Below are 26,488 nucleotides of genomic sequence, written 5' to 3' on the forward strand. Positions count from 1 at the left end.
GGGGGGGTCGGTCCATTCAATACATGCTACACCCTGATTATGGGTGTAACATGTTATGATAGGTGAACTTATCCTTTAACCCCTTCCCTACCGGGGACTTATACCCCCTTCCTGCCCAGGACAGTTTTCAGCGCTGGCGCAGTTTTAATGACAATTGCGCGGTCGTGCAACACTGTACCCATATGACATTTTTATCATTTTTTTTCACACAGATTTTCTTTTGGTGGTATTTAATCCCCTCTGGGTGTTTTATTTTTTGCTCTATAAACAAAAAAATAGCAAAAAATCTAAATAAAAAAGTGTTTCTTTGTTTCTATTATAAAATTTTGCAAACAGGTAATTGTTCTCCTTCACTGATGTGCTTTGATGAGGCGTCACTGATGAGTCGGCACTGATGATGCTACACTAATGGGCAGCACTGCTGGGCACTGACTGGCGCCACTGCTGGGCAGCACAGATGGGAAGCACTGCTGGGCATGTGAGTGGCACTGCTGGGCACATGTGGGTGGCACTGATCATCAGTGCCAATCTGTTTTCAGACAATTGCCGGTTATAGGCAGGACTTTCCTCACACTGTGACAGCGTGAGGAAAGTGAAGCCGATGATCAGCAACTGCATTTACCCAGTGATCTGTGTGATTGGACACAGTTGATCATGTGGTAAAAGGCTGCTATGATTGCCCTTTTACCACATCACGTGATCAGCTGTGTATATAGGACACAGCAATCACGGAGATCACCAGATGCGCGCCGCTGGGGGCACGCGGGAGGGCGCGTTCTAGGAGGATGTCGTATGACGCCTTCCCAGAACTGGACAACTGCGCTGTAGCCTTCATTCAGCTATAGGCTGGTTGTCAAGTGGTTAAGAAGCCAGTACCTGATGACGTCCTTAACAACCAGCTATTCACCAATATGCTTTGCAATGCAACACATTTAACACACACCACAAAACGCACAGCAACCGCGGTATAAACGTGTGAAATATGCATATGTGTTTTTGCCGCAGGTCAGCGTGAAAGTAGCCTAAGTGATGACACAGCCCCTGTGATGTTGCTTGTCACATGGTGTTTCAGGGAAGTAAACAGAGGAAGGCTTGTGAGAGTGAGAACCTATACTGGAGATCTGTGATCATGTCATTAGAGCAAAGGTGTCTTCACATCGCAGCATTTTAGGATACTGAGAATATTGGTTAGAATGCACACGTGCCAGAGGTGTCACCAGGAAGGTAAACATCAGTAATGTATTAACCGCTTCCCGTCCACCCTATATAGAAGTACTGCTACAAGGCGGCACGGGTGCACAAAATCACTTGTATATACCTGATTTTACATTGCCAGGTAGTGGGCGCATGTGTGCCCTACCCGCGCCATCATTAGCGGCCGCGGCTATCAGTCACCACACCTGGTTATGGCCAAACATCTGCGATGGGGGGGGAGAATGGTTTGTAAACAAAACAGTTCTCTTCCCTGTCAGCTCCTGCACACTGCTTTGCATGGCTGTGCATAGCACTAACACACAGCCCCATAGTAACACAGCACACAGGTTAACCCTTTGATCGCCCCACATGTTAACCCCTTCCTCCCAGCTGCCATTAGTGCAGTGTCAGTGGTTTTTATTAGCACTGATCACTATATTGGTGTCCTTAGGGATGTCAGTGACAACAGGTCAGTTTCCCCCCAGTGTCAGAATGGCCACCACAGTCCCGCTATAAGTTGCCGATCGCCGTCATTACTAGTAAAAAAAAAAAACCCAGTATATATACCGCCATTTGTAAACACTATAAATTTCACGTAAGCCAATTAATTTACACATATTGGGATTTTTTATAGCAAAGACATGGAGCAGAACACATTTTGGCTTAAATTTATGATGAAATGTGATTTTTAAAATCTTTTTACTGGACATGTCTAATAGCAAAAAGTCAAAAAATAATGTTTTTTTTCTCAAAATTGTCAGTCTTTTTTTTTTTTTTTTTTTATTGTGCAATAAATAAAAAATGCATAGGCAATCAAATACCATCGTACCATTGACCAGCCATAATGCAAAAAAAAATGGCCTGCTCAGGAAGGGGGGTAAATCCTCTGGAGGGCAAGTGGTTAAAGGTTAATTCACCTTTTGTAACATGTTACCCCCATATTCAGAGTGTAACATGTTATGAAAGCACTGGCCCCCGCTCCCTGCAGATCCCCAGCTTTGTCAGCTAGTGAGGGATCTTCTCCCCGATAGCTGTCAAATTTTTAAAAAATGTGGCCGTGCGGGGCTCCATTTGCTCGGCCGCGTCACTCCTCTGTGAATGAGAAACTACTAGTCCCAGCAGACTTAGCGGCTTTCAGTTTGTAGTTCTCAATGAACTACCACGGCACTGTGGAGCACTGGGATAGTTCATTCAGTCTTCCTGTCAGTATATCTGCTTGCTTGTACATCCTGTATGGGGTGAGCAGATGTACTGACAGATCTGCAGGAGACCTGCATGGCATCGGTGATCTGCCTATCGCTGGTGCAATGCTTTCCAGGCTTCTGCAGCAAAAAATAATGCACATTTTATTACCTGCATATAAAATGTGCAATTTTTATTTCAAAAGGTGAACTTATCCGTGAACTAAAAGGCTTTGGAAGGTGAGAATACCGGCAGCAAGTATTATGGAGTATTTTCATTCTTGTGATTAGAAAGCCTTAAGGTATAACGAAGGATAAACTTTTTTTTTTTTGGGTAGAGTGGAGAGGGATTAGAACACCTGTCAGGTTCTTATTGCTGTCTGTGTCCCTGGGAGATTCCCCCTCTCTGTTTGTCCTGTTTGCCATTATCATCGAAGGTAAAGGTCAAAGAAAATCCCAAATTTTATGTTGTCCCAAGAAAAGTAATAGAGGGAAAATCTTCCAATGGGGGACCCCAAAGGATTCCCTTAATTTGCAGGGATCTTCTTCACTTCCTGTTTTGGCTATGGGACAGGAAGTGAAGGTAAATCTCCCCAATGGGACACAGATGGCAAAAAATAAAACTGACGGGGGTTATAACCCTCCCTTCCTCTATCCAAAATGAAAAAAAAATGTTGCCTATAGTTCTACTTTATACCCCTTTTAAAATATTGAACTCTGCCGTAGCAGGATCAGTGATGTTCTCGCCCATGCCGTCCCTTCTCCCGCTTGTCTCCCCCCCTGGCGCCAGCATCTCAACTGTGGGCACCCAGCTGTGACACCTTGTGGCTTCACAGCCTGGTGCCCACTGCGCATGGACGCGTTGTACTGCGCCTCCCGAATGGTCCGGCAGTCTTCTGGGACCTGTAAAGTGTCCTAGAAGACTGTGAGGGGGGAAGGAGGAGGGCTTGCCAGAACCAGGGATCCGCTCCCCCCTCCCCCCAAAAAAGTGCGAAATGTGTCAGTGGAGGGGGTAGGAGGCAGACAAGCAGAGCTGCCCCTTTTGGGTGGAGCTCCCTTTAATATATCTCTAAATTATGTTTTTTTAAATGCAAGCAGTAGCTGAAATTTGATTTATTATCAATAACAGTCATAGGCTGGGGGAACGGCAAGACCTGTAAGTGTTAACTGCAGCAGAGAAAAATGGGGTTCCTGCCCTGCCAAACAGGACTGTGCTCTGTGGCAGAGCTGTGTAGATCTCAGGACTGGAGGGATAGAGATACAAATCCTCTGTCATATAAGACCTGTATAAATATTTCAGCCATATGTTTGAGGTTAATATTATATAATGGCTGGTATGTGTGAAATGTATTTATAGATTTTGTTGTTTCTTTTTGTGTATTTTTCTCTCGGTTTAAAGTTCCTGCTGGTTTCTCCTTGATCAGTGATGGTCCAGTGAGCTGAGCAGTGTGTGAGATGATTCAGTAGGAAGTTGGGACCATGGGGCAGAAGAAAAAGCCATTTCTCAGGTTACTGGAATACCTGGTGATCATAGGAGCAAGGTAAGCCATGGTTCCTTTTCATGTTTTATCACTGGAGTACTACAGCAGGCATCACTCGGGCAGTTTAGTTCTATAACCAAAACACAGCATACATTGTCAGCAGCAATCCACTGCCTATCCAGAGCACCTTTTTATTCTTAGTAATTTCAGATCATACACTAGAAGGATAGATGACATTTTGGCAAAAATCAATATTCCATCTCTCTGTTCTCTCCCTCCTCTTTGGCTCAGAGACAGCAGCGGGAGCCATTGGCTTCTGCCAATCGCAGCCAGTGAGGAGGAAGCTGGGCCTGGCTGTGCTTTGTGAGTCAATGGACACTCAGAGCTGGCTCGGCAGTGAACCTGCACGAGTGCTCCCATAGCCAGTGGCTTGCTATGAGGACACTTGGCAAAGGGGGAGGAGCCAGGACCACTATCGGGGGACCTGAGGGGAGCGCAGTGCAGGTATGTATGACATGTTTATTATTTTAAAGAAAATGAAATGGGTTTAGAATCACTTTAAGTTGCTGTTCTGAGACAATTACAGGGGATTGCAATATCTGTTCTGCTTTTGAAAATGTAAAAGTCAACACATTTTTCAGTTTAAATCCGCTAAATACATTTAAGATGCATCAAAACAAAAGTATTGTAACAAAAACAAAGCAAAGAACATTTTGTCCACTATCTGCAATGCTGCTGAGAAGGACCCTTTCTCGCTGTGTGGAGGCAACGGTTGCCTTTCAGAGACCTGATACACCCACTGCTGAGTTAGAGACAGAACTCTCCAGTCTGCAAGGTGCATGAGTGTCGCTGATCCCAAAGCTATAGGTCTGTCCTGTGCAGAACAACCGCTGCTTCCACAGAAAGAGCAAGGGTTCTTCTCTGCAAGATGCTGTCAGGGGACAGGCTTTTCTTCTCAGACTGTGACTGCTTACTATAGTAAACACACAGACGATGTATACTTTTTTGTTTTGAAGCCAGCAACTGAAAGTTGTGCCTGGTACACACTACAAGTTTGTTTGTTTTTTCCGTTCAGCCCAGCGGTGATCCTGCCAGTAGGGTTGAATTCAGGATTCTGTGTTGGCCACGTGAGTTATTTCAAACCAAACTCCATAAACGGTGTCATCATGGACCTGCCTTTGTGCACCTGGACTCAATCATTTGGCAGAGTTTAGCCATAAAGTGTATGTACTGTATGATACAGCCAGCTAATTTCAGCAACCAGTTCACTGTGGTCTCTGGAAGGCTAAAGTCTGCCCATTTCATGCCACTTGTAGACATACATTATGCCATCCAGCACACTGATACAAGAAATGTTCACTTTTTGGTTGTCAGTGGTTTTTTATAAATGTAACATTTTGATGGGTGTGCATAGACAGACTTGGGTCACTCTCTCCTAGTAGAAGAGAATTGGGAAGTTGGTTCAGCACATTGTATAGGTACAGCTAAACCTGCATGGTCTCCATTTGCTGATATGCTTGCATCAGGTCTTAGGACCATATAATTTCCAATCTTTTGGCCAGTCTCTGCGTCTTGTCTGGTTTTTAAAGTGGTAATAAAGTCTCCATTTTTTTTTCCTTTTTAATATATCAAAATCCACAAATAAAACACTCCTCGGTAAATCATTTAATTTACAAATATGAGGAAACACTTATTGCACTGAGGTTATCACCGTTGCTGGCTGCAGATGTTTAGCAGTGCTTCCCCAACTCTCTGACCAGGAAGTTAAAACTGAGCACATCACAAGATGACCCTCTTTGGGACTACATGACCCAGCATCCAGTTGCCAGTTCTTTATGGTGAATGTAGTTATCATTTTTGCAATGACAGGTCCCTCCAGTCATTAAGTGGAGGAGGGAATCTGTTTTAGTGTTTTGCAATTTACAGCTTCTGATCACGATGCAATTAGTAAGCTAGTAAGGTGAAGAATATAAATATTGCAGTGAATTGTTGCCACATCTAGAGATGGGAAGGCCTGGCAAAAAGTTTTTTTTTTTCCTGGAAAAATTTGAAAAAAAGTAGAGCGTGGAATATGCTCTTTTACAAAGATAATTAATATATCTATGGCATGGCATTCAAACTATAGAACATGAAGAAGTTAACCCTAAACTCTCCTAATGACACCAACGATGGGGCACAATTCCTTCCAAGGACTCGAAGAACAGGAAAGTAGGTTGGGCGCACGTCAATGATGTTGCAGATAAAACTTTTATTGGAATCTTCAAGAAAAATGCAATACAAACATGACGGCTCCCACAATACACAGAGAGCAGTAAACGCGTTTCACACAGGCATGTGCTTAGTCATCACTTAGTCAGTAATGTCTGTATCAATACACATTTACTGTTCTCTGTCCATTCAGGGCGCTGTCATGTTTGTATTGCATACCAATAAATGCTTTTTCTGCAAAATCATTGAAGTGCTGCCAACTTACTTTCATGTTCCTCCAGTGCTACAATCACGGATTGGGCCGGCACCAATTGATGTGTGGAGGGGCTGTGTGTTCATGCACTCGCCTAGATTGGTCCTCCACATTTTCTACAATTTTGGTTTCCTCCTTCCCAGTGACAGGAACGATGGGGCGCCGTTGCTCCCAGTGACAGGAACGATGGGGCACCGTTGCTCCCGGTGGCACAACCGATAGGGCGCCGTTGCTCCCGGAGGCACGACCGATGGGGCGCCGTTGCTCCCAGTGGCATGAACAATGGGGCGCCGTTGCTCCCAGTGGCACGAACGATGGGGCGCCATTGCTCCCAGTGGCACCAACACCAGCAGGCGGTCATGCAACACTGTACCCATATACATTTTTTAGCATTTTTTCGAGACAGATAAAACTTTATTTTGGTGGTATTTATTCACCACTGGGATTTTTATTTTTTTTGCTATATAAATGAAAAAGTCCAAAAATTTTGAAAAAATAATCCAAATTAGTTTATAACCAAGAATTATTATTTTTCAAAATGTTTTTTTAAATTTTTAGTTAATTTTTTTATATTATCATTTGTTTTTTTTTGTTAACATACCGTCACCCTAGCAGTACAGTGTCACCATGTCACTGTCACTACTTGTGGGGGGTGATGAAGATTTTTTTTTTTTTTTTTTTTTACACTGATTGCTTTTACACCCATAAAGGCTGTAAAAGCAATCATTTCTCCTTCTGCCATTGAGAAATACTGTGTGAGCTGTGATTGGTCACAGCTTGTCACATGATATAAGGCTTTTGTGAATAGCCTTGTACCATGTGCTCTCTTTGATCATTCACAGATTTCACACGTAGTAAGCAATGATGTTATAATGACATCTTGCTTACTACTATTCATTTGATCACTGATTGGCCAATCAGCGATCACATGATCGGAACCGCACACAGAGGTCCCGTACAGCAATCGGTTTTCCACTGTGTCCCAGGGAGCGCACCCAGGCTGAAAGTGGCGGGCGCCGTTTATGAACGGCAACCCGCCCCTGCACTGCTTCTGTCTGCCCATTTATATACATGAGCCGGATGGGAAGTGGTTAAACCATACAAGAGGTGTAGAGCTAGTTGCATTGAAACGGCAGCTGCCACATAAAACGTGCCCGCAGGCTCTCACCACTCTAAACGATATGGGCATCTAGTGACAATGTAACGATCTTCACATGGTTGGCAGATAAGATGATGGTTTTAATGTCATCCAAGTGAGCAGACCGTGACAGCCTCCGAAAACCCCGCCGGGTTACAATAGATGACCCTCTGGTTGTAAAGGCTCAAAGCGGTAGTCTTAGGTAGTGTAGCAGGGGTGGCGTATACGTTACCGCCATGCTTGAATCAGCGTGAGGCGGATCCACACATGACCACCTGTGTAGGTGTGGCCCAGGGACTAGCTGACGCTGCCTACGTCAACGCGTTTCGCCCACGTGACCGTGAGCTTTGTCAGGACGTCGGGACATACTTGCTCCCGGCCTTTTAAAGGGAAAGACATCCCGTTCAGCCACTTAAAATGGCCAGGGGTGGTCCCAGTTTAAAGGACAGCACCTCTATGTCTCAGACAAACCATTACTTTTAAAAGTAATAGGTGGAAATCAATAAAGAAATTTTAAACATCCATGGTGGTACTATAATTGCATGTTAATTCAATATATTAAACGGGGTCCACTTTTTCTATAGTTATTCATAGAACAGAACCCAATTATCAATGGCACAGACAGTGGTAATTCAAAGAACATTAAAATGGGGGAAACATTTCAATTAAAGGGAATAGTGACCATCATGGCTCTAGAAAGACCTTTAAATTCATTTCATTATTTAACCCGAGGGGTGCCAAAGTTTTTATTTTAATAATCCAAGTCTTTTCTTTCTTCAATAACTCCATATTAAAGTCACCTCTCTAAAGAAGCATGGTGGTTTGGGACTTCCTAATCTTTTTGCCTATTTTCAGGCGGCTCAGATAGCACAATTATCGTGTACTACGGCCAGGAGTTATGTCCCCCAGTGGGTTGGCATTGAGGCCTTATCTTGCTATCCTTACGCTGTTGGGGCTCTTATGTGGCTTCCCAGTCGCTTGCGTCCTCCTGTTCTGTGTCCTACGTTGTCCTATTCATTAACAGTGTGGGATAGATGGTGAGCTCGCAAACATTTATTCTCCCCACATACTCCACTAGCTCCATTTTTTTGCAATCCCGAGTTTATACCTGGCTTATCACCGTCGGTGTTTCAATGGTGGATAAATAAGGGGTTGCTGCGTACCTGGATGGGCTTCGCCCCCCTTCTCTCCAATGTTTCTTGACAAAATATAATTTTCCTCCTGGGGAAATATTTCATTATTATCAATTTATCTCATTTATCGGTATTAAACTCAAATTAATCACAGAACCTTGCACACTCAGTCCGTTGGAGGTCTCCTCTGGAGCAACTGGGATGATGAGGGGTCGTTTATCCATTGTCTGTGCTTCCCTTGTTGACTAAATTATCTTATATGACTCAATGGGAACGGGATTTGAATAGCTCATTAGACTTGGATACTTGGCGAGATGTAGCCCATTCTTTATCAAAGATCTCGATTAAACGCTACTTCGTTGGTCTCTGGTTCCCAAGCGCCTTTTTCTGACTTTTCTAGTCTTAATCCTTATTTCTTTTCTTTCTCTGAATTGGTCTTTGATACTTTTGGTAAATCTCTATGGCACTTTGGTGCCTATGTTCATTGATAGATGTAAAATTTCCCATCTGGTGGTGATTGTGTCCTTTGTATACAATGTGGTTGACTAGGGATATCTTTTCTATATTTCTCATGTGCTGTTATGTTCTAAGTATATGTTTATATACTTCATCTCACCGTGTTGGTGCATATTGTCTCTATTTCTATGTATACTGTTGTATACCAATCTTTCAGGAAAAATATTGAAGTATAAAATCACCTCTCTAACTTGAGGGCAAAGAAGCCTTTCACTTTCAGACTTTTTTGTTTGGTGAGTCCATTTTCCAGAGCTCAGTTCCCTGCCTATGTGGCTGAATACGTGTGTTCCCGATATATGAGACTCTGGATAGAATTGACTCCTTTAAGACGGAGGGTAGTTGTATAGCGATTAATTTGTTACTGTGTGTGGCCCGGGTCATTTTAAGGTGATAACGTTATCATACCTCATTTTAATGTGAATGGAGGATCTGTTGGCCTAATAGGTCTATTATATTTTTGTGAATTTAATAAAGCTGTTGGTTCTCTTTCAAAACCTCTTTCTTTAGGGGGTCTTCTGGATCCCCCAATATCTTTTTCTCTCTGTTGTATAATCAAAAAAGTGTGCTGTCCGTTTAAAGTTGTGTGAAACGTATGCAAATCACCAATTATAAATAATAGTATAAATTGACAAACTGAAAAAATATAAAATGTAACATTTGTAGCATTTAAAAGCAACTCAAAAGGTTCATGTGATCCATATTGAATCCACGTAGTGAAAAAAGTGCTCAGTGTTGATAAACCTCCACTTCAAAAAAGTGCTCCAGTGCTGGAAAAGTGCTCCTCAAAGGGAAAGAGAATGGCCTCTTACCAGATAAAGTGGATCTCAGATGATAGAGATGGAATAAGCTGATCACTCATTAACCTCCCTGGCGGTCAAACTAATCAATATTTTTGAATGTCAAAGCGGTACATTGTTTGCATGGAAATATTTTGTTTTTTTATTGTAGGCCTGTAATTCTTAGGAACAACTCACTGAAATCTGTCCAAACAAAAGTCTAGTAAACATCCCGGGTATGATAAAGTTTGAAACCCGAAATCATAAATTATAATATAATAAATAATTATAAAAAATAATAATACAATAATACATTTAATTCAATAATGTAGTCAAACTAAAAACACTGATATTTGATATAGAGCACCAAGTTCGCACATCACTGAGCTCAGTCGCAGAATTGTTTTCAGTGTCTGATGATGAATCTCCCAACGAATCATTATTGCTCAATTCTGCAAGTGGTTCTAATTCACTATAACTGTTCTCTAGCTGGTCTAAAACCGCTAAAAACGCCAGTGCACGATGACGTCTCACCAGGACTCCGCCTGATGCGTTTCTGCAAAACCGGCGTGCTCTGTTGCTTGGTTTCAAGTGATCAGAGCCCCTTAGGAATCCATTACAGGTCAACATACACATCCAGGGGGGTTGGCAGATCAACTCCATTTCAATCTTATCATACGTAGTAAAATGTAATTCAGACATTTTCACTTTAAGAATGTTTGTTCAATATTCCAGTCATTAGTGGATCAAACTAATGTTCATTTTTGACCACAGTGGCAAGAAAATTCGAAGGAGCTGGATGGAAAGTTTTTTCCAAATGAACAAATTTGCAACAGTGTATGTGGTTTTCATTTGGGAAATAACATTTGTTTCAAAATCAAATGTTAAAATCAAATTCAATTTTCGAACGACAACCATCAAACCATCAAATGTACTGAAAAATTTGGAATGACTGTTCATATGAACATTCGTTTAAAAATCTAATAGTGACATGGGCTGGCCCCCTCCTCAATTGATATTGGACCGACTTCTGCAGGTGTGACATTTTATACCAGGTGTGTGGCTCCACTCCTCCCCCTGGGGGAGTTCATGTGCATCTCCCATTCTTTTTGATGAGACGTCTCGGGTGAACCAGAGGTTGTTGATGTGGGTTTTTTTTAATTGTTTGAAGACATGTTTTGGGCTTTGTTCCTTTCCCCCATTTCTGTTTACATCTGGTCAGGAAGGAATAAGACGTAAAAAGGAAAAAGCAAGATATTGTCAAGACAGTTTTGGATCATTGTGGTCTCTGTTTTGTTTGACTACCATTTCTGTTATTCTGTTTATTACGGGATCTGCATATCCACATTGTTCTTTTTATGTGTAATCCTACTGTTGCAGTAATGTCATTCTGAATTCTCTAAGTACTGTTCCATTTTCTCTATTATATTGACAATAAACGTTTGGATTAAAAAAAAAAAAAAGGAAAAAAACAAATCAAATAGTGTATGGCCAGCTTCTGACAGCAGTCACAGTCTGTTTGCTTAGGCTTGGTTCACATATATATTGGCATTTGATGCTTTCTCCAGTGCTTTTTGCAGCTTGCTTTGCGTTTTTCTCAGCGCGTGTTTGACGCATTTTGCATTTTGTTCAGCTTTTTGTTAAAGTAAATTTTTGTTGTTGCTGGGCAGAATAAGCAAGCAAAATGCGGCAAAAATGCACTACTGTGCACTTCAGCAGCTTCTCCATTGAAGTCTATTGTAGCAAAAATGCTGCTTTTTGCTTTGAAAAAGTCCGTGACACTTTCCGAAATGCAGCAGCTCAAAAAAGCATAGATGTGAACATGTTCCATAGGAAACCATGTTAAATGGATTATAATGCGTTTCTGCAAAAAGCGCTAAAGAACACATTAGTGTGAACGGAGCCTTAATCTGCAGTTGGTAAATGGACTACATTTTCCCAGACAGAATTTTTCCTTTGCACATGACAATTTGTATTGTTTGCACACCACACCCTAAAGTTGGCCATACACTAAACAATCTAATTGTACAATCTCCTGAGTGACCAAAACTATGTAAGTCTAAGTTCACACCTATGCATTTTCTACTGCATTTTGCAGAAATACACAGCCATCTATTTAAAGCGGAGTTTCACCCAAAAGGGGAAGTTACGCTTTTATGCTTTGTCGTTCCACCCCCTACCCCCCCCGCGCCGCATTAAGGATTGGCACCATGGGGGAGAGGGTACCCAAATTTGTCAGGTACCCGCTCCCACTACTGCCGTGATCGCCTAGGCAATCAGAAGTGGGAAGTGGAAGTTGTCCTCCCTCCCCATATTCTTCTAGGACACGTGACAGGTCCCAGAAGGCTACGGGACCATTCACAAAGTGCAGCGTTACTCACACATGCACAGTGGGCACTCGGCTGTGAAGCCACAAGCCACAGCCGGGTGCCCACACTGAAGATGCGCCAGGGAGAGAAGGCGGCCAGTGAGACCAGCGGTGGTGAGGACACCGCTGGACCGAGGGACAGGTAAGTTACTGTATTTTAAAAGTCAGCAGCCACAGTTTTTGTAGCTGCTGACTTTTCTTTTTTTGTCAGCTGGACCTCCACTTTAACATGATTTCCTAGGGGACAGGTTCACATCTCACGTTTTCACCCGGTGTGATTTTTGGAGAGGGTCAGGGACTTTTTTCAATGCAAAATGCATTTTTGGTTTTATAGACTTCAATGGAGACACTGCAGAAAAGCATGTAGTGTGTTTTTGTTGCGTTTTTGATGCATTTTAATCTGCCCAGCAAAAAGTTAGAAAGAAAAATTAAAAACGTAAAGCGCATCAAAAATGCACGTGCGACTGCAGACACTCCTTCTGAGACCGGAGCATAATAAATTGGTCTCTAGCTATTACTCCGCACTGATTCTGATAGATCGTAGACAATGCCATAGAACTAGGGAAAGATGGTATGCTCTTGTCCCAGATCTGACAGCTCAAAGATGGTCAGAAGTGCTTCGGTCATATGTGACTGCACCGTCAGGACCTTCCATCTGCCCCTCTACAGCATGAAGATCTGGAGATGCCGACCATTACCCACGACCAACCCTGAGAGCCCCATAACAGAGCACTTTGATTGGTTATGCCACTAAGATTATTTAAGGTGGGTAGGAGGGACTCTGCAACATGTTATAAATGTTCAGTGACTTAGCCTGGGTTCACATATATGTGGTGCGGAATATCGCATGTGATTCGTACAGGTACCGCACCGCATTCCTGTGCAAATCACATGCGATTTGTGTGTGGTGCGATTGGAGGCATACATTATGCATGGCTCCAATCGCACCACACCCGCACCAAAAAGGTACAGGACCATTTTTTTGGGTCCTCACTAGAATCAGATGGGTATTCACACCTATGTGATCCAATTCTGCACATTGCACCGCGTTTTTTGGACCGCTTTTGGGGTGTTGTTAACGTAACCTACACACCAGCAGCAGTTCGCATGAACGGGGTGCGATTCTGATGCGGTGCGAAATTCGCACAGAAAATGCTGCGAATTCCGCACTGCATCAGTGTGAACCAGGGCTGAGGGAACATTCCTGCATATGGTCTGGGAGTGTGCTATGGTCTGACCAATGTGCTCACGTCACCCAGTTTATAGCAGATGTGTTTGATTTACCAAATATTTGTAGCCCACTTATTTTCCTCCTGGTGGTAATTGAGGACGATATTATAGATAATGCCACGCAAACCTTCTTGAGATGATTATTTTTTTATGTGTGTAAATTGATCGTGTTACATTGGACACAAACGGATGTCCTCGGTTTGGCAGCCTGGGAAAAAAGAGTGAATTATAATGTCCCACTATATGAAATGACATATGAAGCAAGAGGATGGCCTAAAAAATGTCTTTGAATTTAGTGTAGATGGATAGAATCATCGGATACAGTAGACAACAGTCCTGGAGGGGTATAATTACTGTATAGAGTATGATCCATTGTTGTCTTTGATTATTGGATGCACTGGTACATGACACTGTGGTGTTCCCAGTATGTTGAAAGGTTGAGGAAGTGTGGGAGTTCACACCACAAAGTTTGGTTTCAAATCTGATTCCAATCTTTCTGTGTTCCTTTTCTTTTCCTGACAATTTTTCTTAACTATCTCTATTACTAAGAAGCAACATCTTACTGCTGCACACAGAATAATACATGTGAAACTGCTCTATGTACTTTTGGTATCCGTCTTATTATATTTACTGTATGGCTTTGCAGACAACATTTGATTAGCCATTTGGTTGTGTTACATTGTGCAATGTCTTGGAAGAACTGGATAATATTTACGGACTCACTTTTGTTCTTTTCTGTATGTTTCTTCAAAGGTTTTGTACCAGAAATTGTTTTTATACAGACCTGTTATGCTGTAAATATTTGTGCAGAATGCCAATAAAACAATAGAAAAAAAACAAACACATGTACAAAAATGCAAAACGCATCGCAAAAAGCACTGCAGAAACAGATCAAAGGGAAACTGCATAGGTGTGAACCAGGCCTGATAGGAGGACAAAGCTAAACAATCCATTTAATTAGTATCAATTAATCAGGTCCTTGCTCTAGAATTGATGGTAGATCTAAAGGAAAGCCTACAATCAGATTGCATGGTGGATGGTTAGTTTAGGACTCTGTTTCACTGTTTTATGTGTTTTTTGTATTAAACATTTGATACAAAAGATTCTTAAAATGGCAACCAGCAGGTTTAGGTGATCGTATCAGTACTTTGGACTGGATCCTGAGGAGTACAGGCAGCCAAGGCAGACCTAGGACAATGAATGTGACCCAGTGCAGGCCTATAACTCGTATTTCGAGTGTAACACCGAACTTTAATAGGGATTAACTTCCTTTATTGCACAATGTGTATTGCATCAATTAGGAAACCTTTATCCTGTGTCCTCATTTCCTGACGATCATATTGAGTGGCAAAGCACAGATGGCCACACATCAATGCCTGGAATCCAGCCTTGTGTCATCTTATCACTGGCCTGTAGTTCCCATATCATACAGTAGGGGGCGCAGCTGGTGGAAAAGGAAGCTCCTAAGACTCCTAAAACAGCGGTACAAATGACAGAGGCCAACATCCACCGATTTCTGCAGCGGTTTCTGCCACCTGTGAGCAGCTGGCTGCAGCCACAAAGCCCTGTACACTTAGGCTAGCTTCACACCTATGCAGGTTGTGTTTGAGCCATTTTTGCATTGTCTTTTGCGTTGCGTTTTTGCCACGTTTTTGATGCGTTTTGCTTGTTTTTAAAAAAAATAAAAAATTATTGTTGCTAGGCAGATTTAAAATGCAAAATGTATCAAAAATGCATCAAAAACGCACCGCATGCTTTTCTGCAGCGTTTCCATTGAAGTCTATAAAACTAAAAGCACAACTTTTTGCGTTAAAAAAAAGTCCCTGAAAACGCACAGATGTGAACATGTCCAATAGGAAATCATGTTAAATGGACTGTACTGCATTTCTGCAAAATGCAAAACGCTGCAGAAAATGCTTAGGTGTGAACCTGGGGTAAAGGCTTCTTTCACACTGATCCGTTTTTTTTCCACTTTTGCCTTAAAAAAGTGGAAGAAATACGTGTAAACTTATAATCCTATGGAAGTCTTCACACTGATCTGTTGCAGGTCCGCTGCATTTGTGGTGTAGGTTTGGTGCAGGAAAAAATTCACCAATAATGCACCTCTCCATTGAAATAAATGGCAAACGTGGCAAAAATGCATCAAAAATGTACCCTCGTTGCATTTTTGTTGCTGTTTTTGAGTCATATGTTCTGTAAAAAATGCACTGCAAACGCAGTAAAAACACACCAAAAAATGCATATGCATTTTTGCTATGCATTAGTGTGAAAGTAGCCTTACACTCCGATCACATTGGGTGCGATTTGGATGCCAGGCGACTTGCAAATCGTATGCCAAGTTGCACCCTATTGTCTGCTATTAGAGCGGATATATGTGTGCAGTTCCGAATTGGTCGGAGCCGCACTGATTTCTAAAGTGATGCCCATCACCAGCAAGGCTCCCATCATCCATACACATCTGCACCAGAGGCTGCTCAGTAGCTCTGAGGAAAGGGTCTCGTCCCCGAAACGCGTCAACCATTTGACCGCACTGACAGTTGGATCACCTTGCTTGCCGTTGTGGCCATCGTCATTATGCAAATGCTCTTTAGATACATGCTTGGTCTGTGAGTATGTTTTTACCTTTCTTACCTTTCAATAAACCTTGGATAATGCACTAGGTGTGTGCGTCACCTCTTTATTCTTTATCTAGTCCATGCACTACTTTTGTTGCCATTTGCATAGACATCTGCGCCAGATGTCTTGCAAATCGCAGCTGAAATCAGCTTCACTGTAAGTTGCATAATTTCAAAATCTGCTTTGATGTGACCGGGGGGGTTAATGACAGGGCACCAGCAGCTGCAATTAGCAATGCTTGTCCACACAGCCAGTAATTACCTGCAATGATTGCTGCTGGACTCAGCCACATCCTGCCTCTGTATATTGCACCAGGGCTAGTCGCCCGTGTGAATGTAGCCTTATGCCTTGGCTTTCATGGGCCAATTCAGTTTTACTGTCCCCAGACCGGGCAGGTGCAAGTTACCACGGCCACAGGTTGTGTTCAGCAGGTAGTACCATGGTAAACAGGACCCAATAAATTGAAGGGGGCGCTCCTCAGCTGCCTATTTTTTACTACCCCCCCCAACTGCTTGTGTAAACTAAGCCTTAGGGCTCTTGCACACAGCAAAAAATGCCACTTATTTTTACTGATCTAAATGCAGCCCATAGTTTTTGACCACTTGAGCGCCAGAAGATTTTACCCCCTTCATGACCAGACCATTTTTTTTTTGCAGTTCGGCACTGTGTTAATTAATTGGCGATTGCGCTGTCATGCAATATATTTTTTTCACACAAATAGAGCTTTCTTTTGGTGGTATTTGATAACCACTGGGTTTTTTTTTATTTTTTGCAATATAAATTAAAAAAGACTGAAAATTAAAAAAAAAAAAAGCAAAACTTTTTTTTTACTTTCTGCTATAAAACATGTCCAATAAAAGAATAAAAAAAAAAAAAATCAAATTTCTTCATACATTTTGGCCACAATGTACTCTGCTACATGTCTTTGATTAAAAAAAAATCCCAATAAATGTGTCTTGATATTGATATGCAGACTGATATTCTTCAAAACGTACAGGGATTGGACTGCTGAGGACTGGGGTAAAGTCATTTTCTCTGATGAATCCCCTTTACGATTGTTTGGGGCATTCGGAAAAAACCTTGTCTGGAGAAGAAAAGGTGGGGGCCCCCATCAGTCCTGTGTCATGCCAACAGTAAAGCATCCTGAGACCACTCGTGTGTGGGGTTGCTTCTCAGCCAAGGGAGTGGGCTCACTTACAATTTTGCTTAAGAAACACAGCCACGTATAAAAAAAGGTACAAAAATATCCTCCAAGAACAACCAACCATCCAAGAACAGTTTGGTGAGGAATAGGGCTGTATACACCTTTGCCAGATGCTTGTGTTAACGAAAAAAAAAAAAACCTGGACAGTTTTGCACAAGTATTCTCTGATCATTATGCAGGATGGTTTGTTCTAGAAAAAAAAAAACATGCGTAATAAGATCAGTAATATTTCTAGGGCCATGTCAAGGTAGCCTAAAACTACATGCACGGGGGTAGAAAAAATGCCACTTTTAGGTGCATTTTTCTTTTTTTTTATGCCTCTAAACACAGGTCAGTATTTTCTAATGTGTTCACTCACATTGTGGCATTTATAATATTTTAGAACAGGGTTTAGGGGCATAAAAAATGTCCCAAACCTGCCTTCAGAGAGAAGCGTACTGGCGTAATTTATTTAATATTTATTACAGGTACTTGTATAGCGCCGTCAATTTACGCAGCTATATACACTGCTGAAAAAAATAAAGGAATGCTTTTTAATGAGAGTATAGCATCACGTCAATGAAACTCCTGGGATATTAATCTGGTCAGTTAAGTAGCAGAGGGGGTTGTTAATCAGTTTCAGCTGTTTTGGTGTTAATGAAATTAACAACGGGTGCACTAGATGGGCAACAATGAAGCGACCCCCAAAACAGTAATGGTTTTACAGGTGGAGGCCACTGACATTTTTTTCCCTACTCCTTTTTTCTGACTGTTTGTCACTAGTATTGCTTTTAGATAGGGTCAGTGTTACTACTGGTAGCATGAGGCGATACCTGGACCCTACAGAGTTTGCACAGGCAGTCCAACTCCTCCAGGATGGCACATCAATACGTGCCATTGTCAGAAGGTTTGCTGTGTCTCCCAGCACAGTCTCAAGAACATGGAGGAGATTCCAGGAGACAAGCAGTTACTCTAGGAGAGCTGGACAGGGCCGTAGAAGGTCCTTAACCCATCAGCAGGACCGGCATCTGCTCCTTTGTACAAGGAGGAACAGGATGAGCACTGCCAGAGCCCTACAAAATGACCTCCAGCAGGCCACTGGTGTTAATGTCTCTGACCAAACAATCAGAAACAATCTTCATGAGGATGGCCTGAGGGCCCAACGTCCTTTAGTGGGCCCTGTGCTCCCTGCTCGTTAATAGGAATTTTATATTTGTTTAGTTTGTCAATTTATACTATTATTCACGTTTGGTGATTTGCATACGTTTCACACAACTTTAAAGGGACAGCGCACTTTTTGGATTATACAACAGATAGAAAAAGATATTGGGGGATCCAGAAGACCCCCTAAAGAAAGAAGTTTTGAAAGAGAACCAACAGCGGTATAAATAAAACCAACAGCTTTATTAAATTCACAAAAAGGTAATAGACCTATTAGGCCAACAGATCCTCCATTCACATTAAAATGAGGTATGATAACGTTATCACCTTAAAATGACCCGGGCCACACACAGTAACAAATTAATCGCTAAACAACTACCTTCCATCTTAAATGAGCAAAGTTGATGAGTCATTTATCCAGAGTCTCATATATCGGGAACACACGTATTCAGCCACATAGGCAGGGAACTGAGCTCTGGGAAATGGACTCACCAAACAGACCAAGGCCTTCATAAAACTAACAGCACATTAACCTCCTCGGTGGTATTCCCGAGTGTAGCTCGGGGTTAACTTTCAGTACCAAAAGCGGTAACCCTGAGCTACACTTGGGATTACCCTAAAGCGTTGCTCTGGGATTTACTAGACTCTTGTTTGGACAGATTTCAGTGAATTATTCCTAGGAATTACAGGCCTACAATAAAAAAACAACATATTTACATGCAAAAAAATGTACCGCTTTGAGCACAGAAATACTGACATAATCAGACCACTAGGGAGGTTAAGTGGCATATATATATGACAGGGAACTCAAATGAAACCCCATTATGAATAGAGGGCTATACACGTCCAGATCGGTGCCAATATGGAAATAAATCCCTGTTATTCACAATAAAGATACTTCAATATAGGCGGTTTTGAAAAGCACACAGCTTAATAGGGATAAGGATTGGAGGCTGATTAACCAATACAGCCAAGAAAGGACTGGCCCAGCTTAATTATTATTTTATTATCATTATACAGTATTTATAAAGCGCCAGTAGTTTGCTCAGCGCTGTACATTACAAAGGGGGACAGAACATGTGACAGAACAATACAATACAATACAATACATGAGGGGTTCGAGGGCCCTGCTCTTTCAAGCTTACAATCTAGAAGGGATCTTCTTAATCACAGATACATGGAGAATAATGGCATCCGAAGCCAGTTCAATAGTTGTCAGTGTCATTAATGTTCAGTTTGTATGAAAAGCTCACAGCTTAATGGTGATGAGGATTGGAGGCTGATTAGCCAATACAGCCAAATAAGACCGTCCCAGCTTAGTCACAGATGCATAGGGAGTAATGGCATCCAGAGCCAGTGTAATAGTTGTGAATGTCATTAGAGTAGAAGTAAAGCTTTAACCACTTCAAGTCCGGACACTTTCACCCCCTTCCTGCCCAGGCCAATTTTCAGCTTTCAACACTGTCACACTTTGAATGACAATTGCGCGGCTCACCTATCAGGTGGAATCATTAGGGCCGATTGCTTCCACATAGTGCCAGCCTCTCTGCGCACCTTCAATCTTCCCCCTTCCCGTGTGAGGTCTCCTGGGTTTCGCTTACCCATCTGCTGGCCCGGCTTGCCGTTTGCTAGAGGGGAGGGAGAATAGCAGACGAGTCCACTCCCCTCCCCTTCTTGCGCTGACCCGGGTCCCTGCTGAGAGATTGTAATGCAATCCCAAGAAAAAATGTAATGTGGTGCAATGTGCACTGCATTACATTCAGTGGGGCAGAGGGGAGACATCCAGGGTCTTGGATGTCTCAAAGAGAACCTGTCACCAAAAATCATCACTTTGTCCCCTATGTGATTGAAAATAAAACCAAAATGAGAGCAATAATTTTAGCACCAGACCTCCTTTGTATCGCTAAATTGATGACTTATAAGGAGCTTTAAAAGTGTTGACCTATAGAAAATATAGGGTACTGAAGTTCATCGCCATTTCATGAGCGCACACAAAAGGTTTGACAAGTTGGATATTTATTTACTCGCTGCAACATCATCTTTTATATTTTACAAAACAAAATAGGGTAATTTATTGCATTTTTGTGCCCTAAAATTAACTTGTTTTTTGTACTAAAATTTTGCGGTAAAATCATGCAACATAAAAAATTGGAACTACCACTATTGTATTCTCTAGGGTCTCTGCTTTCAGAAAATATATAATGTTTGGTGGTTTTATGTAATCTTCAGGCCTAAAATGATTTTTGAAATGTGCAAAAAACTCAAAAACGGCTCTGGCAGCGAAAGGGATAAAGTATAAGCCCTGATTCCCCCCCCCCCTTCCTGATGAGCAGCCAATCGTTGTCCATCACACTGCAAGGTGTCTCTCCTCCTTGCTAGTCCCCGGGTGTGGTGCTGAAGACAGGCAGGGAGGGGAGGAGGAGATATACAGCACAATGTTAAAAATATTACACGTTTAAGTCGCCATAAAGCCTCTTGATTTTAAAATCCCCAGAGATTCCTAAAATCACCTCAGATTTAAATATGGTTTTGGTTAAGTTTTTTTTTTTTTTTTATCTGGACAAGTAGATTGTCATGAGGGACAAGTAGATTGGGGCCCCGATTTAGTCCCTGGAAATGTAGTTTTTTCAAAAATGTCAACACCCCTGGTGAAGTGTCACATAGTCCCACTTCATCCATATCTCTGCACTGCAGTGCTGTGTGGGGACATGCAGTTCCTATTTGTTCCACTGTATGAAAATGCAGCATGTCTGTATATTTCCTCACTGTACATCACACCAGCGATCTGCTGTGACCAGGGCACATGGAAAACAGGGATAAACCACGGGGAGGTGTGTATGTATTGACGATATATACTGAAGAAATTTATTTTTCTTGTTTTCTTACATACACTTTTCTGACATATTATTTTGCTCATTTAAACCGTTTCCCAGGCTGTGTTGGGATGTCCCTCTTCTCTGCAGTCTGATGTGTTCCTCTTCTCTGATGGCTGTGTAAACAGCAGTCTTGTAATCAGTAGACATTACTGCACATACTTCCCTTTAGCTGAATGAAATTCTGTTTTACTTAAATATTTTATGAAGGTCAGTGATGCTCTCGGTGATATTTTTTTTTATCCTGACACTCTAGTTCTTAAGCTTGGTAAATGTAATGATTTTTTTTCTTTATGTATAGAAAACTACTCCAATTGATGGGTCTTGAGCTCAACTTTAAGGTACAGCTCCTAAAATACAGTGCGTTCAATGCCTAATTTGTTGCGCTAATGGAAAACTTTTACAAACCTGGACAATTCAATCTGAGCATGCGATGAGGAAAAAAAAGCATAAGCAGAGAGGATACCTTTGTCAAGATTTGCCGATACAGAGTTATAGCAGCTGAAGTTCTTTGCTGAGCTTCTATTTCAGTGGAAATTCATGTGTGGTAAATCATGTAGGTGTGATTCCAGGCTCAATGAGTATGAAGGGCATTTGGGAAGCCTAAAAAAAAATTACCGTACAATATATGTACAGCCCAAGGCCCCTTTCACACGGGCACCTTAAATAGACCCCCCACTGCATTGAGCAGAACAGGATGGATGCTACATTTTTGTTCAGTGTTTAGCTCCATTAAAAAAACTGAGTTTTCAGGATCCATATTAGATCTGTTATCAGCCTTATACTTTAGATGTCCTCTGTTCCGTCCTGTTGGAAAAAATGGAAAAAGGCTCAGACTTTTCCATTTTTTCCCCCCAGAAATGGTTGGACTCAGAAGTAAGCGAATGTAAACGGACACCCGATCATTTACATTCATGTGCCCATTAGGGTTGCCACCTCATCCCTTTATAACCGAACACATATTAATATACCCAGGTTCTGAGGCTGAGTTAATACAGATAAGGCACTAGGTGAGTTTAATGACCACCTTAATCAGCCACAGAACCTGTGTAATTAATGTGTTCAGGTTTAAGGGGATGAGGTGCAACCCTAGTGCCCATAGACTTGTATAGAATTTCTGGTTTAGTTCCAGCTGAAAAACTGACAGGGGGACCTGATTGGCTCACCCGTGTGAAGGGAAACAAAAGGTTTTTTATTTAGTAGTTTATTTTAACTAGCTGCTAATATTCTTTTTTTTGTTTTGTTTTTTTCCCTGTGTGAGCAGGCCGAGGAAACCCCTGCAAGTTGTCTCTTGACGGCAGTCTTTATTGTACATATGTGAGGATCCCTATTTTTGTTGGTGTTTTCTAATTGTCTTTGTCAGCTGCTTTTCACTCATCACTCGGAAATCAGAAAATGATGGTGCAGGGAGTTTAGACAATTATGAAATAGACAGTCGTCCATTTGAAGTATTTGTATAGCCAAAAGTTGTTTTTTATATAGTTTTTTAGCCTTCCTTACTCTATCAGGATAATTGGTGTTTTTTGCTGCTATGTATGGTTTGAGTTTCAGCTGATTCATGCTGCCCCTGTCCACATCTTCCAGCTTGACAAAAATTGATTGTTCAATTGACTTTTGTTAAAGGAGCTTTGTGGAAAACTATCAGCTGAACAGCCCCTTCAGTCAGTTGGATGTAGCCGCTGATCAGGTATTCTGACAGTTGCTGGATCTGGCTGTCAGGATACAATAGCTGGCAGTGAAGATTTGTTCATAAATGTTTGATTTTGTCTTGGTGATAGATGTTGAATCTCCCCATTGAAGACACAGACAACAATAAGAAATCAATAATAGCTAGTTTTGCCATAACATGCACTTTAAGCAAGCCATTGTTTACATTTAGTTAGCATGGTAACCAAGACATTGTTTACATTTGCTTACCATGGTAACCAAGACATTGTTTACATTTTGTTAATGTAATTTTGAGTAATTGTTAATGATTCATACTCTGAATGGTCTGAGGTCATCAGTGGTGTACCCCGAGGTTCAGTGCTGAGACCCTTACTTTTTAATATATTTATAAATGATATAGGTTCTGGGATTAAAAATCCCATTTCAGTCTTTGCAGATGACACCAAGCTGTGCAGTGGAATAACGTCCATACAGGATGTCTTCAATTTACAAGCCGACCTCAATGCACTGTTTATTTGGGTAACTATGTGGCAAATGAGGTTTAATGTTGATAAATGTAAGCTGATGCACTTGGGGGTTGAGAATATGCATGCATCATACATACTGGGGGGGTACAACTCAGGGAATCAATGGTGGAGAAGGATCTGGGGGTTCTGGTAGATCACAAGCTGAGTAATGGCTGCGGTTTCTAAAGCAAGCAAAATCCTCTCTTGTATTAAAAGTGGTATAGACCCCAGAGAGAGAGATATCATTTTACCCCGGTACAAATCATTAGTAAGACCTCATCTGGAATATGCAGTTCAGTTTTGGGTACCAATTCACAAAAAGAACATTGGGGAACTGGAGAAAGTACAGAGAAGGGCAACCAAACTGATACGAGGCATGGAGGAGCTCAGCTATGAGGAAAGATTATAAGAACTGATTTTATTTTCTCTTGAGAAGAGGAGATTAAAGGGGGATATGATCAACATGTATAAATACATCAGTGGTTCATATAGTGAACTCGGTGTAGAGTTATTCACCCTGAGGTCATCACAGAGGACAAGGGGGCACTCTTTACATCAGGAGGAAAAGAGGACAAGGGGGCACTCTTTACATCAGGAGGAAAAGAAATTTAATCTCCAGACATGGCAAGATTTCTTCACAGTGAGAGCTGTGAAAATGTGGAATAGACTCCCTCAAGAGTTGGTTCTGGCCAGCTCAGTGGATTGCTTTAAAAAAAAGTCCTGGATTCTTTCTTAGATACACAGAATATAACCGGATACTAACATTTATAGATAAAGTTGATCCAGGGAATATCCGATTTTCTTTTCGGGGGATCAGCAAGGATTTTTTTCCCTGCAGGAGAAAATTGGATCATGCTTTGCTGTGGGTATAGGATTTTAACTTTTTTTTTTATTATTAATGGTTAACTGGATGTACTTTTGTTTTTTTTCAGCCAGACTAACTATGTAACTATGTAAATAAAGTCTTGTAATCAGGTAGGTGATCCCCAATGCAGGGGGGTAACTTTCACTACTTTGACCACCAATGCAGGGGGGAAAGGACCAATAGGCTGCAGATATAATTTAATTTTTATCCCTCTTCCACACAGAAATGGGGTCTTCTGTTGTACAGATGACATGTTTTACTGAGTTATCCAAGTAATGAATTATTTGATTGCGTTTCAGAAGATGAAGAGCAAGGATTTGTGAGTCGCACTTGAGGTACAATCAGTGAAGGAGAAAATGGAAAGAGACAGAACGCCAAAGTGAACAAAGCTCTCCCCTATTTGGTCTACATTGTCACTGAGGTGAGTGCCATAGTTTTTTCTTTTTAAGGGTTCGTTAAAGGAGGAGTAAAGCCAAAGCTCGTTTGGCTCTACTTCTGGGAATCACAGTAGTGCAGTTCGTCCAGCACTCCTGTGACCCGTTTTCTAAAACCTCGTCAGCTGACATTACTCAGCCCGTCCAGGAAAGATCTTGACTTTAACCACTTGCCCTCCTGAGGATTTACCCCCCCCTTCCTGACCATGCCATTTGTTGGCATTGTGGCGCTGCGTTACTTTAACTGACAATTGTGCGGTCACACAACGCTGCACCCATTTATGTCCTTTTGTTCCCCACGAATTGAGCTTTATTTCAGTGGTATTTGATCACCTGTGTGTTTTTTATTTTTTGCGCTATAAAAAAAAAAATAAGATCGACCATTTTGATAAAAAAAACAATATTTTTGACTTTTTGCTATTAAACATGTCCAGTAAAAGAATTTTAAAAATCTAATTTCGTCATAAATTTAGGCCAAAATGTATTCTGCGACATGTCTTTGCTAAAAAAAATCCCAATACGTGTAAATTAATTGATTTATGTAAACATTATAGCGTTTACAAATGGCGGTATATATAGTGGCTTTTTTTTTTACTAGTAATGTCGGTGATCAGTGACTTTTAGCAGGACTGCGGGACTGCAGTGGGCATTCAGACACTGGGTAAACTGACTTGGTGTCACTGATATCCCTAGCAAAAACCACTGACACTGTACTAATGGCACTGGACAGGAAGGGGTTAACATGTGGGGCAATCAAAGGATTAGCTGTGTGCTGTTTCACTAGGGGCTGTGTGTTTGTGCTTCGCTGCACAGCCATGCAAAGCAGTGTGCAGGAGCTGACAGGGAGGAGAACTGTTTTTGGAGATGGTTGGCAATCACCGTGCACGGCAAGTAATCACGAGTAATCACCGGCTGGAACTTGGTGATTGATGGCCGCAGCCGCGAATGATGGCGCAGGTAAGGAGCGCGTGCCCCCTACCTATAAATGCAAACTCGCATGTGTATATGTATGTGTATATATATATATATATATATATATATGTGATTTTGTGCACCCGTGCCGACCTATAACAGTATTTCTGCTATAGGGCAAACGGGAAGCAGTTAAATACCACCAATCACCACTCAGTTTTTTATTTTTTGCTAAATTAAAAAAAAAAAACATTTTTGAAAAAAGAAACACATTTTTCTTCGTTTCTGTTATACAATTTTGCAAACAAATAATTGTTCTTCCTAAATTTGGCCAACATGTATTCTGCTACATTTCTTTGGTGAAAATATCTCAAATCAGTGTTTATTATTTAGTCTGTAGGAAAGTTATAGACCACAAACTATGGTATATACAGTGCCTTGAAAAAGTATTCATACCCCTTGAAATTGTCTACATTTTGTCATGTTACAACCAAAAACGTAAATATATTTTATTGGGATTTTATGTGATAGACCAACACAAAGTGGCACATAATTGTGAAGTGGAAGGAAAATGAGAAATGGTTTTCAAAAAGCGGGGCGTGCATTTGTATTCAGATACCCCAAGTAAAATCTAGTGGAACCAACTGCCTTCAGAAATCATCTAATCATTCCATCTATGTATAATTTAATATCAGTATAAATACAGCTGTTCTTTGAAGCCCTCAAAGGTTTGTTAGAGAACATTAGTGAACAAACAGCATCATGAAGGCTATGGAACACACGAGACAGGTC

The 26,488-nt window shown here is 41.5% G+C and overlaps 1 protein-coding gene across 4 annotated transcripts in view; it reads left to right on the forward strand.

Annotated features, from left to right (window-relative positions):
- Nucleotides 1–26,488, forward strand: part of LOC149468331 (uncharacterized) — a 654,932-nt gene that overhangs the window by 133,773 nt on the left and 494,671 nt on the right. For all 4 annotated transcript variants that reach the window (XR_016311739.1, XM_089670290.1, XM_089670291.1 and 1 more), the window contains 2 exons: nucleotides 3,775–3,916; nucleotides 24,650–24,771. The gene's annotated coding sequence lies outside the window, so the exon portion shown is untranslated. The remainder of the gene's footprint in view (nucleotides 1–3,774; nucleotides 3,917–24,649; nucleotides 24,772–26,488) is intronic.

The sequence above is a fragment of the Staurois parvus genome, unplaced genomic scaffold, assembly GCF_062004578.1.
Source record: "Staurois parvus isolate SC_StPar_1 unplaced genomic scaffold, SC_StPar_1.0 ptg000089l, whole genome shotgun sequence".
In the NCBI taxonomy this organism is placed as follows: domain Eukaryota; kingdom Metazoa; phylum Chordata; class Amphibia; order Anura; family Ranidae; genus Staurois; species Staurois parvus.